The sequence below is a fragment of the Manis javanica genome, chromosome 12, assembly GCF_040802235.1.
Source record: "Manis javanica isolate MJ-LG chromosome 12, MJ_LKY, whole genome shotgun sequence".
NCBI classification, from domain to species: domain Eukaryota; kingdom Metazoa; phylum Chordata; class Mammalia; order Pholidota; family Manidae; genus Manis; species Manis javanica.
The window spans coordinates 23,032,280-23,047,159 of record NC_133167.1 but is presented as its reverse complement, the minus strand read 5'-3'; the positions used below and the strand labels follow the sequence as shown (position 1 = coordinate 23,047,159).

At 35.4% G+C, this 14,880-nt stretch overlaps 1 protein-coding gene across 5 annotated transcripts in view; it reads right to left on the bottom strand.

Annotated features, from left to right (window-relative positions):
* The window catches only part of ERBB4 (erb-b2 receptor tyrosine kinase 4), a 1,111,691-nt gene that overhangs the window by 362,192 nt on the left and 734,619 nt on the right, over positions 1-14,880 (bottom strand). The gene's annotated exons all lie outside the window — the stretch shown is intronic.

The window sequence follows — 14,880 nt, the reverse complement described above, 5'->3', positions numbered from 1 at the left end:
AGGTTGTGGGGAGGAATGTGGCTGTAGGATGACCCACAAGCTAGACCTGGGCAATGAGAGGCTCCTCCCTCCCTCCCCAGTCCTTCAGAAGTATGTCCTGCTTACTATTCCCATACAAGCAGCTGTTTCAAGGACATAACCTTGAGAGAGTAAGGCACTGTTGAGACCATCTGGAGTGAATATATGACTGAACCCAGATATGGCTTTCATATAAACTTTTAAGATTCTGGCAGGTACGTGTGATCGACTTGTTTTGAGGCCACCCTGGACAAGTCTCATGTGTAAATTACTTTGCTTATTAAAAGGGTCTCCTACCAATCTGGGGTTGTCTGCACCTTTCTTCATACTGTCCTTGCCCTCTATATGTGACAGCCAATTTGAAAACCAACTTCTTTGTATAAAAATTTCATGTATTTAAAACAGCTCAGTTTTTTAGAAAACATAATGTCAATGATTTGATAACCTCTTTTAACATTTGTATTAATACTACCTTCATTTTCGAATATCAGCCTTGATCTCCTGTAATGACGTCTTACTCTGAAGGACTGAGCTACTATGGGTATTGTCTTCAGCAAATACAGTTGTCCACAGAGAAACTCCCTTAAGGACTCAGCAAAAGAACACTGCCTAGAAGAAATCATTATAATGGCTTTCTTTGAAGTTTGCTTCTAAATTTCACTCTAAATGTTTGTGGGTGGAGGGATGTGGAATGGACTTATTTTTAGAATGAAAAGTACATATGAAAACCTATTACAAACTAAAGCTTTCCTATAGGATATAGTTTTTATTAGACCTTCTGTTATTTTTCTAATTCAATTGTGAATAGGTACATAGACCTATTCAAGATGTTTATTTTAACATAGCTATATAGCAAAACCTATGGAATAGGGTTATAGCAAATGTTTTCATCTTTCCTTGCTTCACAGTTTTTAACTCTTCAACTTGGAAGTTCTTACACCTTGGACATCTTTTTCTTTCTCTCTTTATGGGACTGCTTGAGGGAACTCAGTATGTTAAATGTTTCCACAGCTAAGGAACCTACTCAACAGGCATCATATCTTCTCAGGCTGAACCTCAGATCATCCTGATGGTCTGCCCTTCTGCAAGTGTACATACAGTACTATTCCCAAGTGAATATGACACTTAGGCTGAATTCCAGTCACCTTGTTAAAAGTATCAGGATTCTTGCCACAATAGAGTTTATTGAAAGCAGTTCTGTTTGTGAAGCATTGCTGCTGACATCACCAGCATATAATATCCTGTCACTCTGCCATCTGTTTATTTAGACCCAAACACATTATAACTACATAATGCAAGCTCATTCTAGCTGACAGGAAAAGGACTCCATCTGGCCTGAACAATATAACTTTAATCAGTGATAATGATAATTATTATTAAAAACCTACTGGAGTTCTTTTGTATAATGCTAATAAATCTAAATTGATTTATACCAGCGGAAATTAGAAAAGACTGTGAGACTAAATGGGAAGCAGTGAAAACTTTTTCTGAGTATAAACTTTCTTTTGAGAAAGTAGTTGTTAACATGCTTGTTTAGATATGTTAAAACCCTTTCAGTTGATACGTTCAGTGGTTTGTTAATTGAAGATATCTGAAGCAGAGGATAACCCACCTCTGCTTCTATTCAGTTCTTTATGGAAGAACTGAATGTGCTTCCATAAATGGTTGCTCATTCAGGCCTGCCCTTCATTTCACTTTCTGTAGACCTGTGAGTCTTTTGGCATCTGCCCATGTGTTCAGCTCACCTTTGTCTTCAAACTGAGATATATGGCACCTGTGTTAACACTATTTTCACTGAGCTGTTACAGTTAAGTAAATGTCAAAATATCTGACCAAAACATTTGACTGGAGATATTTCTGAATTATTGCATTTGCCACACTTTCATGCCTGCAGTGTTAGTTTGATTCCTATAGACAATTGGATAACCCACAAGAGGCTTCCCTAATTGTATTTGGGGATTATAAAATATTTAGCTTTATTCATTGTAATCAGAGTACTATCTGTAGCTAAAAAGAAAAAAACAATGTAAATAACTTTAGATATTTAATATTCTCAATGCTATCCTTTTATTGGATCATTTATTTTTTACCTTCTTATTCCTACAGTTCCAATTTATCACCCCAAGACCTACTCCCCGATCCAATATAGAAGGGAATATTACTAGAAACTTGGCTTACGATTCTTGACAAAGTATATGGCAAGGCCCACTTGGGAACGAGTGATACAGTGCCCCCTCCAAGACACAAAGTTTAAGTCATTTAACCTTCCTTATCCACATGCTATTAGGAGCTTTTGTTTGGTAGTTCCCAATTTTCATTCATATTTAAACAGAAATATCTATTACTGCTGTAAGAGGAAGCCAACAACTGCTTCTCTTCTAGGATTTTACTGTCTTATATTCCCTCCAACCATTTTGGGAAACCAATGGATGTGATCATTTGGCCCACACATTTCAGAATTCTGTGACTCCAAATGTGCTAGAGGACTGTGAACTGAATGTGCTTCCATAAATGGTTGCTCATTCAGGCCTGCCCTTCATTTCACTTTCTGTAGACCTGTGAGTCTTTTGGCATCTGCCCATGTGTTCAGCTCACCTTTGTCTTCAAACTGAGATATATGGCACCTGTGTTAACACTATTTTCACTGAGCTGTTACAGTTAAGTAAATGTCAAAATATCTGACCAAAACATTTGACTGGAGATATTTCTGAATTATTGCATTTGCCACACTTTCATGCCTGCAGTGTTAGTTTGATTCCTATAGACAATTGGTAGTGGGCTATTATGTTTAATATGTTTTTAGCTTTTTGTTCCCAACATTTCTGTTGCACAAAAGTGTCAGAAGATGAGAGGGTAGATAATGGATTTCCTTAATAATTATCTATCAAAATAGGGGGGAAAAATCTATAAACTTTTTTTCCTACCTTCCTTCCTTCCATCAATCTATCTATAAGTATTTCTTGAGTACCTTCTGCACTTAGGTATTAGGAACTATTGGAGTTAAGTGGAAACAGAAATGGTTACTTCTCTAATTGAGTTTAAAATTAATTTAGCATTACTTTGAAGGGTTTGGTTATTCTGTATCTAATTTTCACCCTTTATAAGTTTGAGGAAAGAAGCCAATAAATCTGAATTTTTAACAGTCCTCTAGCTCACGGAAGAAGAGTTGGGCAAAGCCAGGCTAAGCTGGACCATTTCCAAGGTAATGCCTGGTGGATCAGAAGTCTGCTTGCTCCTTATAAAATGATTTATCTATATGACATCTCAAATGAGATCAGCCCAGAGCATTTCAGTGGAGAGAACAAGTATGGCCTCTGAAAGGTTCCTTGTCTCTTATAGAAAGAGAAATACTTTAGCTGTGGCCCAATATCTTATGAAACGTTCTTTCCATCCTCTATTCTCAGGTATGCATTATCTCAGACCGGTGGATTTCTTGAGGAAAAGAGACTCTATATCTCACTAATATTTTAGTCTGAGTTTTATAAACTATTTCTCTAGTAGTATGTTTTTAGAATGAGGGCAGCAAAAAGAGGATCCAATCAGATACAACCTTATATAAATGAGAAAAAATATTTTGGGGTACTGATATTTGCCATCCAAATCTATTTCCATGTCTCAACCTGCTACATGATTCTTTTCATTGTTTACTGCAATAATTCTTTTAAAACTGTGTGAGAAAAATTTCCATTCAGCTTAGTAATAAGCATGGTTATTTGAATTAAGTTCTACTTCTCTCATTGTGACTAAATTATAAGGTGAAATATAAATTAAAAACAAAATTTAAACAAACATTTCTGTCACTTTAACAACCATTTTAATCTTGTAAAATAAGTGCTGATTATTGCACATCAGCACTTTTTTAATTCACAGGCAATCACCTCTGCTTCGATAAGGCCTTGTTCATTGTACAAGTTAGCAAGTATCAAAAGTTTATGCTTCTCTAGCAGATATTACTAAAAATGTAACTTTTGTACTCTTTTTGTTGTGAACTAGAGTCTCTGAGCCACTTTTATATTTTTAAGAGTCATAAATTCAATGCCAAAATTTTCCTTGTTTGTAGGAATGCCTGACAGCAGAGATGGGATTTAATACGTACTGGACTGTTTTCTACAAGTCATATGCCAGGATAGTTGAAGAGTTACAAAATACGAAGTCACTGGCAACCATAAAAGATTATATCCCCAAACTGCCTTTTGCAATGCAGTTATATCCTTGGATTCTTCTTTAGTCCTTTTAAAAACTATCAGTCTTTACCTCTTAAAACTATTTTACTGGGAAATGAGTGAGAGAGTAGTATCTTTTTCATGACCATGTAACTCAAAAAGGGAAGTGGAACATTTATTGAAAGTCTAAACTAAACCAGCCCCTATTCTTGAACAGAGGATACAAAGATGAGTAGGTCAGTGTCTTGCCCTCAAAGACTAGGAAATAGGTAGAAAAAATAGGCAAATAATTATGATAATCATAATATTTTCTAAAACACAGATATGCATAAAGTGGAGAGGAAGGATTTGAAAAAGGCTATGCAGAGGGATGGGCATTTCAATTGGGCTTAAATGTCTAGTTTGTCCAGTAAAGGAGAGTAGACTAGGAGAATTCTGGGCTGAATGATTAACCTAAGCAATGACTCCGGGGCATAGATGAGCCCAACTCTTTGGAACCATAATGAGTAGTCTATGGTCCCTTTAGCAGTTTTCATAGGAATAACAGCTGGAGTATGAGTTTACAAAGTGCCTTGAAAGTCTTTTAAACAGGTTGTAGTTGACACTGTAAAGACTTCATGGAGTTGGTCAAAGTTTTTGATCATTTAAATGATGTGGTTTGACTTGCAGGGTAGAAGACAGTGTCTTGGATTATGGTTCCTAAAATGTAATGTTGACACTTCAGTAGCTTGTGCAAAATGCTGCTTTTGTAGTCTGGGGTGAGATACAGGAACCCATATTTTTTAAAAGAAACCATGACAATGGTTCTAAAATGACAAAACATTAACAAGAAATAATGGTTTGGTATATAATTCCAAACTCTGTTAGTATCATGGCCATATTTTGATACAATACTTTAAGTGTTATATTTGGTCAGATGCTTGGTAACCAAACTTACAGAATTAAACAGTATAAAAATCTAGCAGTCTTTCATTTCCCAGTGTTTACACCTTAATTTATAGATATATATCCATCAAACTGCATTTCTCTCACAGAAGTCCTAAAAAAATACACAGCTTTTTAAAAAATTTAGATTACTGTAAACTACCCATATGATAGCAAAGTCACAATATGATTCCAAGCAAATATTGGTGTCATTACTGAACGATATTACCATATGGTGGAATTGCTTGTTTTTATCAGATGTTAATACATCCCTTGTTCTTGTCTGATGGCTCTCATTGTCATGTGTTTATTTAGTCCCACACTTTTGTTATATAAATTACTTTACAATTTTCTTCCAGTCACAATTCAATATTCTTATCTTGCCTATTATTAAAAAATCAGTTACTAAATGGAAACTTTTTTATACAGTTTGCTATTCAGAAAAAGATGGGCAGGTATTTTTCACTAATGAGGAAGGCAAAGTTAGAAATTAAAAATACATATAGGTGGAATTTTTCATCTATCAATAAATTAAATCAGGAGTTAGCAGTTTAAAGTGACTAAAGTAATCCCTGGATTGAAAAAGAAGTAGGTAATGTCAAAGGTAATGTCAACTTCATTAAACTTGGTTTTTCTACAAGCAGTATTGGGATTCAGTCAAACAATCTATAGAGTAGCACTTATACTTGTGATCAAGATTAATTTTGAACAGAAGTATGAAATACATTGTTTAGCCTGAAACACCTCTATGCATCCTTTCCTCAGGTGCTCAGTTTCCCATTGCTAACCTAGCAAAGAGTGTCTCCCTTAGACTCGCCTCAGATGGGATTATGAACAAACAGCTAATGGACTGACCAGTGATCTGGCACACAGAATTGTGCAAAGGTTTGAAAGTACTGAGACTTCTTAGCAAACCTTCACTTTTCCTGAGGTCTTCTGTAAACACAAATCAATCTAGAGCAGAAATAATAATGGCAGAAACTCCAGGTACACATGCAATGCTTGGTAGAGTGTGGTGGGAAAATCCATAAGAATGCCATTTTTAAAACCTCTTAAATCATACATAGGAGTAAACCAGCTCTTCTATTAGTGTGTTGAGTTTAGATCTGTTTCTACATTTAGATTCAAGTAGAATGAACAGATCTAGACAAATTTCACAGGCAAATGGAATATGATGAGAATCTATTTAAAATGTAAGGTTGTTTATTATCACATGTGCAGACTCATATGATCATAAGAGTTCATAATAAAAGAAATTTAATACATATTATGCCAAAATAAAATGCACATTAATAGACCAAAGGAATTATATTTCTCACTGAACAGAGAGATCTGACACAATGTTATATATGCAATATTGTGATATTACTGTTCCATATATCCTATACTTCTCCCAGTACATTTTCAAAATCCTTTAGGTTATAACCAATAGAAAAGGACTTCAAAAGGAATAATCATAAAGGGACCAAATGGCTTTTGGCAAAGTCATACTATCAGTAACAAAAAATGACTCATGAGGAAAAATATATTTTTTCCTGAAAAAAATAGAAGCTGTAATATTTGATACTGTCAAACATTTCTTCCAACTCAAAAATTTGAGAGCTTTAATTATCACTGTTTACAGCTGTTAGCACAGAACTGAATATAAGAATTCCACCTACCTACTGTGGAACAGAATTAGTTCCAATCAGTGTCAAATGCATTTCTGAACATATAAATGAGGGATCTGAACAAACTGGGAAACCTTACCAACAGTCTTAAAGAATAAGCTAAGATGTGTCTGCTGTTTGCAGTCCACAGTAGTAATAATGATGGGTACATTTATGAGCACTTAGAATGAACCAGCCAAGGCCATCAAGAGCACCCACTAGCATCCTTCAGAGTGTTGTCTTATCTAGATGACACTTGAAGGTCTGCACTATAGAGACTGTTCATCTGTATGTGGTGGTGGCTCTTCCAGGACGGTCTAAGCATTTTATGTAGATTAGCTCAGTTAATCCTCACAAAACATCAATAAACACCCTTCAAAATTTTTATCTCCAGCCCAGACCATGTGGAGTGCAGGCTTATGCTTCCAACACTTACAGAACCTCTCCACCTGTATGATTAGCACGTGTTTAAATATCTGTATGTCCAAATTTAATCTCTGATCTTACTACCTAGCCAAAAATTTATCCCTGCAAAGTTTTCCCCATCTCAATCATGATGAGGTGGTGCATGTGTTCATATCTGTTGATGTTTACATGAAACAATGATTTAGAACCACAAATACAGAGATTCATATTGATCCTATTAAATTTTCTATTATTACAAATTTTGGCTTATCATTTTATCTACCAAGTGCTCTTAAGATCTGAATGGTCATCCAGAAGCTCATGTTAAAACAATTGGAGTCATTCTCAGCTCCTCTTTTTTCTCTTACAGTCCAGGTCCAAAATTGTTAGCATATCCAGTTGACCCTAACTTCAAAATTTACCTAGTGTCTAATCATTTCCTACCATCTGCACCATTGAGCTGCAGTCATCTCCCGCTTGGATTAATGCACTAAGCTCCTAACTCATGTGCTAGCTTCCATGCTGGCCTCTTTATAATCTCTTCTCAGTATATTAGCCAGAGTGATCTTTTGTGTCATACCAGATCCAATCCCAGTAACTTCCCATCTCTCTCAAAGCACAGCCAAAGTGCTTACAGTGGTCTTCAAGGCCCCATAATATTTGGCCCTCTCCTCCGTGCCTCCAGAATCTTACCTCCCACCATTTTCCTCCTGGTTCAGTCTTCTCACTCCCAGGCCCTGCTGTTCCTAGGATGTGCAAGTGCACCCTCCACAGAGGGCCCTTCCCTTCCTGCTCCCTGTAGTCAAATGGTTCCCCTGCTTAATTGCTTTTCTCAGATGCCACCTCTCAGCGAGGTCTTCTCTGATCTCCTCTGTTAAATATCAAATATTCCAGATGCTATATTTTGCTTCTAATACATGTTAAAATTAGAAATGTTATAAAGTATAGAACAATATAAAAGAATAAAATAAAAATCATTCTCAAACTTTGTAATTTCATTGTTTTGGAAAAAAATATGCATATAGTACTTAAAATAATGAAATGCTCCACTTAGTTTTATGACTTGTTTTCATATTATATTTTATCTTAAACATTTTCAGATGATGTTAAATAAATGTGATTTTTATTGTTTTGGTGAATTTGCCTTTCATGATACAGATATTCCATTACTCAATTAACCACTGTGGAACATTTTGCTGGTACATGTAAGAGATAAAGACATATGTTTAAATGAAAGTACACATTAAGAAAATATCACTAATTTCATGTCATATTTTTAAGTAGATTTGTAGCTCATGGAAAGATGATGTGGATATTAGAAAGAATTTGACCGTGTCTGTCTTTATATCCTTCTGGAAAACTGATGGGTTCTGGAAGAGTTGTGTAGATTTGCAGATTACAAGCACATGTATCTAAACATTTGATAAAAAATGGATATTCTGGCTGACCTAAATTGATGTACTGGTTCTAGCAGTGTACCAAAGGCCCGTACATATCTGTTATATTTGATTTTTTAATCACTTAGTTGGATAAAATAATTGCAACATACCTTATTTACAAGTGACACAAATCTGGAAAGGATTGTGGTTGCTGATACATAGGATAACCATTCAGATTTTAAAAGCATTTGGTAGATGAAATGATAAGCCAAAGTTGGTGATAGTAGAAAATTTAATAGGATCAATATGAATCTCTGCATTTGCGGTTCTTAATCAGTATTTCATGTAAACATCAACAGATATGAACACATGCACCACCTCATCTATCAGTAATTGAGCACATTCTACCCTCTAATTGGTAGATTAAATGCTTTACACATAGTATCTCATTTAATTTACACAACCTGATAACCGAAGCACTATTATTTTGTCCCATTTTGAAGATAAGAAAACAGAGGTGTCCTTTAAGTGGAACCAGAGACTTGTCCCTTTACGGCATGTCAGTCCTTTTTATGCATAGCATATATACTGGTCAAAAATTTTTGTTCTTGCACATTTTTTCTTTATAATTGGTATTTACTTCGATTCTAATATTTACTTATTAAAGGTCAGCAACAAATGGGACTAAAATAAATGTAAACTATATATAAACATATTTTAGTAATTAGCATTTATAATTGTCATAGGAAATCATAGCCCACAGTTTAGGGAAGACAAAAATATGTGAAAATACTATTGAGTACATAACCAATTTATAATGTTGTCATTTTCCTGATCAAAGTGTTCATGTAAGTGCTGGTAAGATGCAAAAAAAAACAAGCTTTGAAATCATTTTATTTGTATTTGGTCTATGTTATTTACAAGTGGTGGGACCTTGGGTCCCCAAAGAAACTTTACCTGAAAACTCACTTTCTCATTAATAAAATATAGATGAAGATACTTATATATGTTAGGGGTGATTAAGTGAGATAACATGTAAAATACTTGGCATGTAAGGCATCAATCAATGTTCATTTCCTTCCCCCTCCCTCACAATATTATATATATAAAATATTACAGAAAAACATAGAGAGACAAAAGATGGAGAGTCAGCAGAGGTGACATGGCAGACAAATCAAATAATCTGGAGACAGAAATGTTATGCGGAATTGAAGTGATCAGCAGTTACCACAGTCAAGTAATAAACAAGGGGTAGGGTGTGACATCTCAGGAACTCTGACACATTGGGCCAACAGGGACAAGTGAGTTTTGGAGATCTCTGTATCTGTCTGCAAAGCTTGAGAAACGATAGTCTTAGCAGGAATGTTACTAATAATCCAAATGCAGTGAGTTCTCACTCTGTTACTGGAATGTCACATTCTTGTATATATCAGCCTATTAAATATGGAAGGAAAGAAAGAGGGCAGAGAATATTTCAGGATAGGTGAGAGAAAGGGAAAGAGAAACTGATGGTGGAACAATGCCTTGGATTATGGCAGATGATTAGATGTCACTGATACTGGGTTTCTGCCCATTCCCTCCTCTGTGAAATGACCCTCGTCGGTGAGATTGCTAGTCAGAGAGGCTAGTGGATCCCTGCTGAACTATAACCACCCACATGTTCAGTTTGTGAGTGGTCACATTCCACGGCCAGAATCAACTCAAAGAACTTGACTTCTTTCAAAGTGCATTAAATGGGATCCAAAGCGTTGAATGTGGCAACAGTTTTAAATCTTTCCACAATTCTCACTTTCCTCACACAACTCTCACTCTCTGAAGTCTCCCATTTACCACAACCCCACCCACACTAGTGTTCACTCCCTCCTTCTTCCTGCCTTCTACCATCACAAAGCCCTCTGGTTACATAATTCTCTGCTCACCTCATATTTTGCATCTTAAGTATATATTGAAACATTCTAGGATGACGGTGTGTGTGTGTGTGTGTGTGTGTGTGTGTGTGTGTGTGTGTGTGCGCGCGCACGTGCGTGCATGCAAGGGTTTGAGAGACAGTTTGGTCCAGTGGGCTGGGAAGATCAGGCTGGCAGACACAGAATGTTTGAGCAGGTGGGCAAGGAAGACCATGAATATTCTCAATGTGTCATTTTGATCCTGTCAGAGCACTCATTACTTGAGAAGAAATGTATTAATTCTCTTTCACTGTGAGAATAAAGAAATTCCCCATCTGTGTGGCATGGTCTCCATTAACAGCCTGGCTCCAGGAAGAGATCTATCTCTTCTGTGAATTAATAAGAAATGGGTATTATCATGGGAAAACTGAAATGGATGAAATTATTACAAGCTCCTTAAGGGAAGAGCCATTTCTTCTCCATAGTTCCTAACGGTACACAAAACACAATAGACCTCCCAGATGGAATAACCTATCATTTCCTTCACTAAGAGGCTGATATCCTCACAAGGCAGTGCTAACCCAGGTTCATCCACCCTGAGTAAATTTTGAAAGGTCTCATAATGTCTGTGGTTTGGGACTTTATAATTATAACTAGGACCATTAATCTTACAGCCTTCCTTTTTTATTATATCTGAGATTGAGACTGATTTTTTGTTACAAATTACTAGCCTGTAGCAGTCAGTTGGGGAGATGAGACATCACTGAGACAGATAACCAAGAAAAATGGGTTACAAATTGCAAAAGATTAGGTATCTCCATGGCACTATATTAAACAAACTCTTGTGAGGTAGCAGCCAGAATCCTCACCTTATGATCCTATTGTTCTTTTCATTTGCCAAAGGGACTTAGCTGTTTTTATGCACACATATTACATGCCCCCCACAAGTCTTCACACTTAAAATAAAAACAATCACATTAACAAATAGGCACATTTCTAAAATGCCACTGTAAGCCTCAGGACTGGAAATTGGTTTTTTAAATTGATGGAGGTTATAAGAAAGTGACCGAAAAGGCATTACATTAAGTAATAAGTTTAAAATGTCTTGGTATAAAATGTTTTCTTTAGTTTGCTTTTGAAGTTCACACACAAAAACTAAAATTCAGGGATAATGGATTTATAATATCTTTTAAAAATAGGATTTCATCAACAAGGTATTTCAAAGGAGTTTCATATTGATGTACTATTAGACAGATCTGGAAATTGACTTATTTACAGAAAAAAAGCATACATGATTTTCAAACCACTGCATAAACACCTATGGTATTCCACTGCAAAAAGACTTAAGCTTAAATATCAGCCCCACTACCTGTCATTCTGCCCCAGCTTCTTGTTTTCTTAAAAAATACTGTTGGCCTTATAACCATCAGAAATACAAATCCTCCAAAGAGAATCAAAGTCCTTATTAGCTAGCATATTAAAAGTTAGTCATAACTTAGATATATAGCATATTAAAAGTTAGTCATAACTTAGATATAATGTAATTTTATCACACAGCAGGTATCACTCTAGGGAATTTATTTCTCATGACAACTTTAGGAGGAAACTTCTACTACAGATGAGAAAGCTGAGGCCAGAGAAGTGTAACAACTTCTCCAAGGTCACACAGTAAACAATAGGCCTGAGTTAGGCCTGAGATTGGAGCCCAGATTCCATACTCTTAACCAATATAACCAAGTGTCTAATTCATGTTAACAGATACAAGAATAGAATAGTCATGGGGGACAAAGGAGGACAGGGCCTTATAAAATGGATCAAAACACACATAGGGAGATGCACTTTAATTATGACACAGTAAGTCCTGTGTAATTTAAGCTGTAAGTACTGAGGAAGTTCAGTGAATTTGGGGAGGTCACGAAACCATTAGGCGAGGATGTTGAATGGGATCATTAATAAAGATTTATTCAAAGTCACCCAGGGAGTGACTTAGATGGAATTAAAAAGATGATTTGGGGTCATTTTCCAAAATCTCTGATATAAGTGGGGAATAAGCAGCATTCAGCAGACAACCTCACTGAGTGGGGTGGAGGGCACTTTAGGAGAATGTCAAAATCATTAAAAAAGGAGTCTTTCCCCACTCCACTCCCCACCCCCACACATTATATGTGTTTTTGCTTACAAATGATGAAGCGAAGTTAAGAAGTCTTATCACAATTCCCAGCTTTAGGGTAGGATACAGGACAAGTGGAGCCTCTCTGGGAGGATCAGATCTAAATAATAAACACTAAAAAATTATAAATTGACAATGACTAATATTTATTGAGCACTTACTGTGTGGCAGGCACTGTTCTAGATACATTTTCACCTAGTGAAAATTCTCATGTGAGAAAAATTAAGGATAAAGGGACTAAGGAGAGCTGAAAAAACTCTTAATGTCAAGATTCAAACTCATGAAGGACCCCAGAGCAAAAGCTCAGCCCTAGGCTTTCCTTTGAGGCAAAGAAACAGAATAATTGTGCAAAGAGGATGAAAGTACAGTATGCTTTTCCCTGAAATAAAAGGTTTTAATAGGAAGGAAAAGAAGAACAATTATTTTGGATTCTTCTATCTCTATGATTATCCATTCAATTTTTTTAAAGTAATGTATATTACATTCTTAGCCTAAATTAATTTAATATTGATGAAACAATGTTTTGGGATTTTTTTTGCCCTCAGATAAATGTCTGGATCCACTGTACGATTCAATAGAAATGATTTATTATTTCATAAGAATGTTACAAAACTGTATATTAATTTATCTTTCTCTACTGAATCAAAACCAGGCAGATCTCTGTTAGTTACACAGCTATAAAGATCCTTAGTAATTTGCCTATTCCACTAAAAATAGCAGATCTTTTCAATAAAATATTTGATATCTAAAATTATGCAACTTAATGAAATTTAGAAATGAAGAAATGATGGTTATCCAACATGCTATTGTTTTTACAAACTTTTAGTTTCATCACACATTTTTTCTGAAAAACACATTTTGGTTTATGATAGTTAACTATTAATAAAGTCACTAATAACTGGCATGTGGGTACCCAGTTTAAGTCTGTATTTTACTTTTTGATACAGAGTTTGAACTGATTCTATAGAAATTATTTTTGATAAAATCCTATCTGGATCAAAATATTTTTTTGATAAAGCATGAGGAGGCAGAAGAGTAATAGTTGGTCAGGACATTTAATTCTAGATGACTTTTCTTTTGTGTATTTTTTAAAAATTGCATGTTTTGCTTTTATATATTTCTCTTACTTATATTTTAAAGGAGAACTTTAAGAGAAATGTCATTTCATAATTTCCTTTCCATTTATTCTTCCCTGCTTAGAAAGAGCACCTACAATTGCCAAAAGAATCACCTCTAAATAGAACATAATTTGTTCTTGCCAGGCAGCAAAGAATTAAATAAAAGTTGCATATGGCTGCATGGAACAACTAGACTTGAAAGACTGCTAAGTGGGTTAGCAGCTTGAGCTCCTAATTCATCTCTCCCCAGCTCCCTAGCGAGATGCCAACTCTCCTGCCCCAAGCCTCCAGTGTAACGAGCAGCCTTTCCCCCAACTCTGCTCCAAACTGAAATAAGGACACCAATCAGAGAGGGAAGACACACGTAAAACTGCTTTTCAAATGTTATGAAAAGGGAAACCTGAATACACAATTTTCAGTTACTTGTAAACATCTTCCAGTCACTTTCTAGCTTTCTCTAAGAGGAGAAATTAGAGAAGAAAAGGGAAACGGTGAGCTCTTTGAATTCTACTTAACTGTGCAACTGAGTTCCATGAGACCACTTTCATGAGTAAACATGTGAATGGTAATGAAATCTATGAATGATGGTCACAGAACAGGACAGACACACACATAATCACTCTTTACCCATTCTAGAGTAAACAAATCAGATAAAAATAGAAGATGGTAATACTGAATTGGTTCAGTATAATTCCCATTCAATTTTACTTTATATGATCAGTGTTAGGTTTTAAAGCATCAATTGTGGAATGCTTTGTATATCGCTTTTACATTAATAGGTACTTGTTATTTGAGTCAATAGAATTTTATTTGATAGGATGTTTGGTACTTCGTGAAAATTTATGTCAGTTTTTATCAGCCTAGCATTTTGACCCTTACATCCAGTTCTTACAGGCTTGGAATTATTGCAAATCCTCTTACAGCAAGATGATTTAAAACTTTATATAGGGGTACATTTATTTTTAATTGTGGAAAAAAATGGAACGAAAAAAATGTGGATGTTACCAGCTGTCTCTTACTGATATCACTTCACATTAATGTTCTGTGCTTTATATTTAATTTTTTTATTGTGGAATAATGCACAAAACACAAAATTTACTTTTTTAACCATTTTTAAGTGGGCAGTTCAGTGGTACTAAATACATTGACATTGTTGTTCAGCAATCAC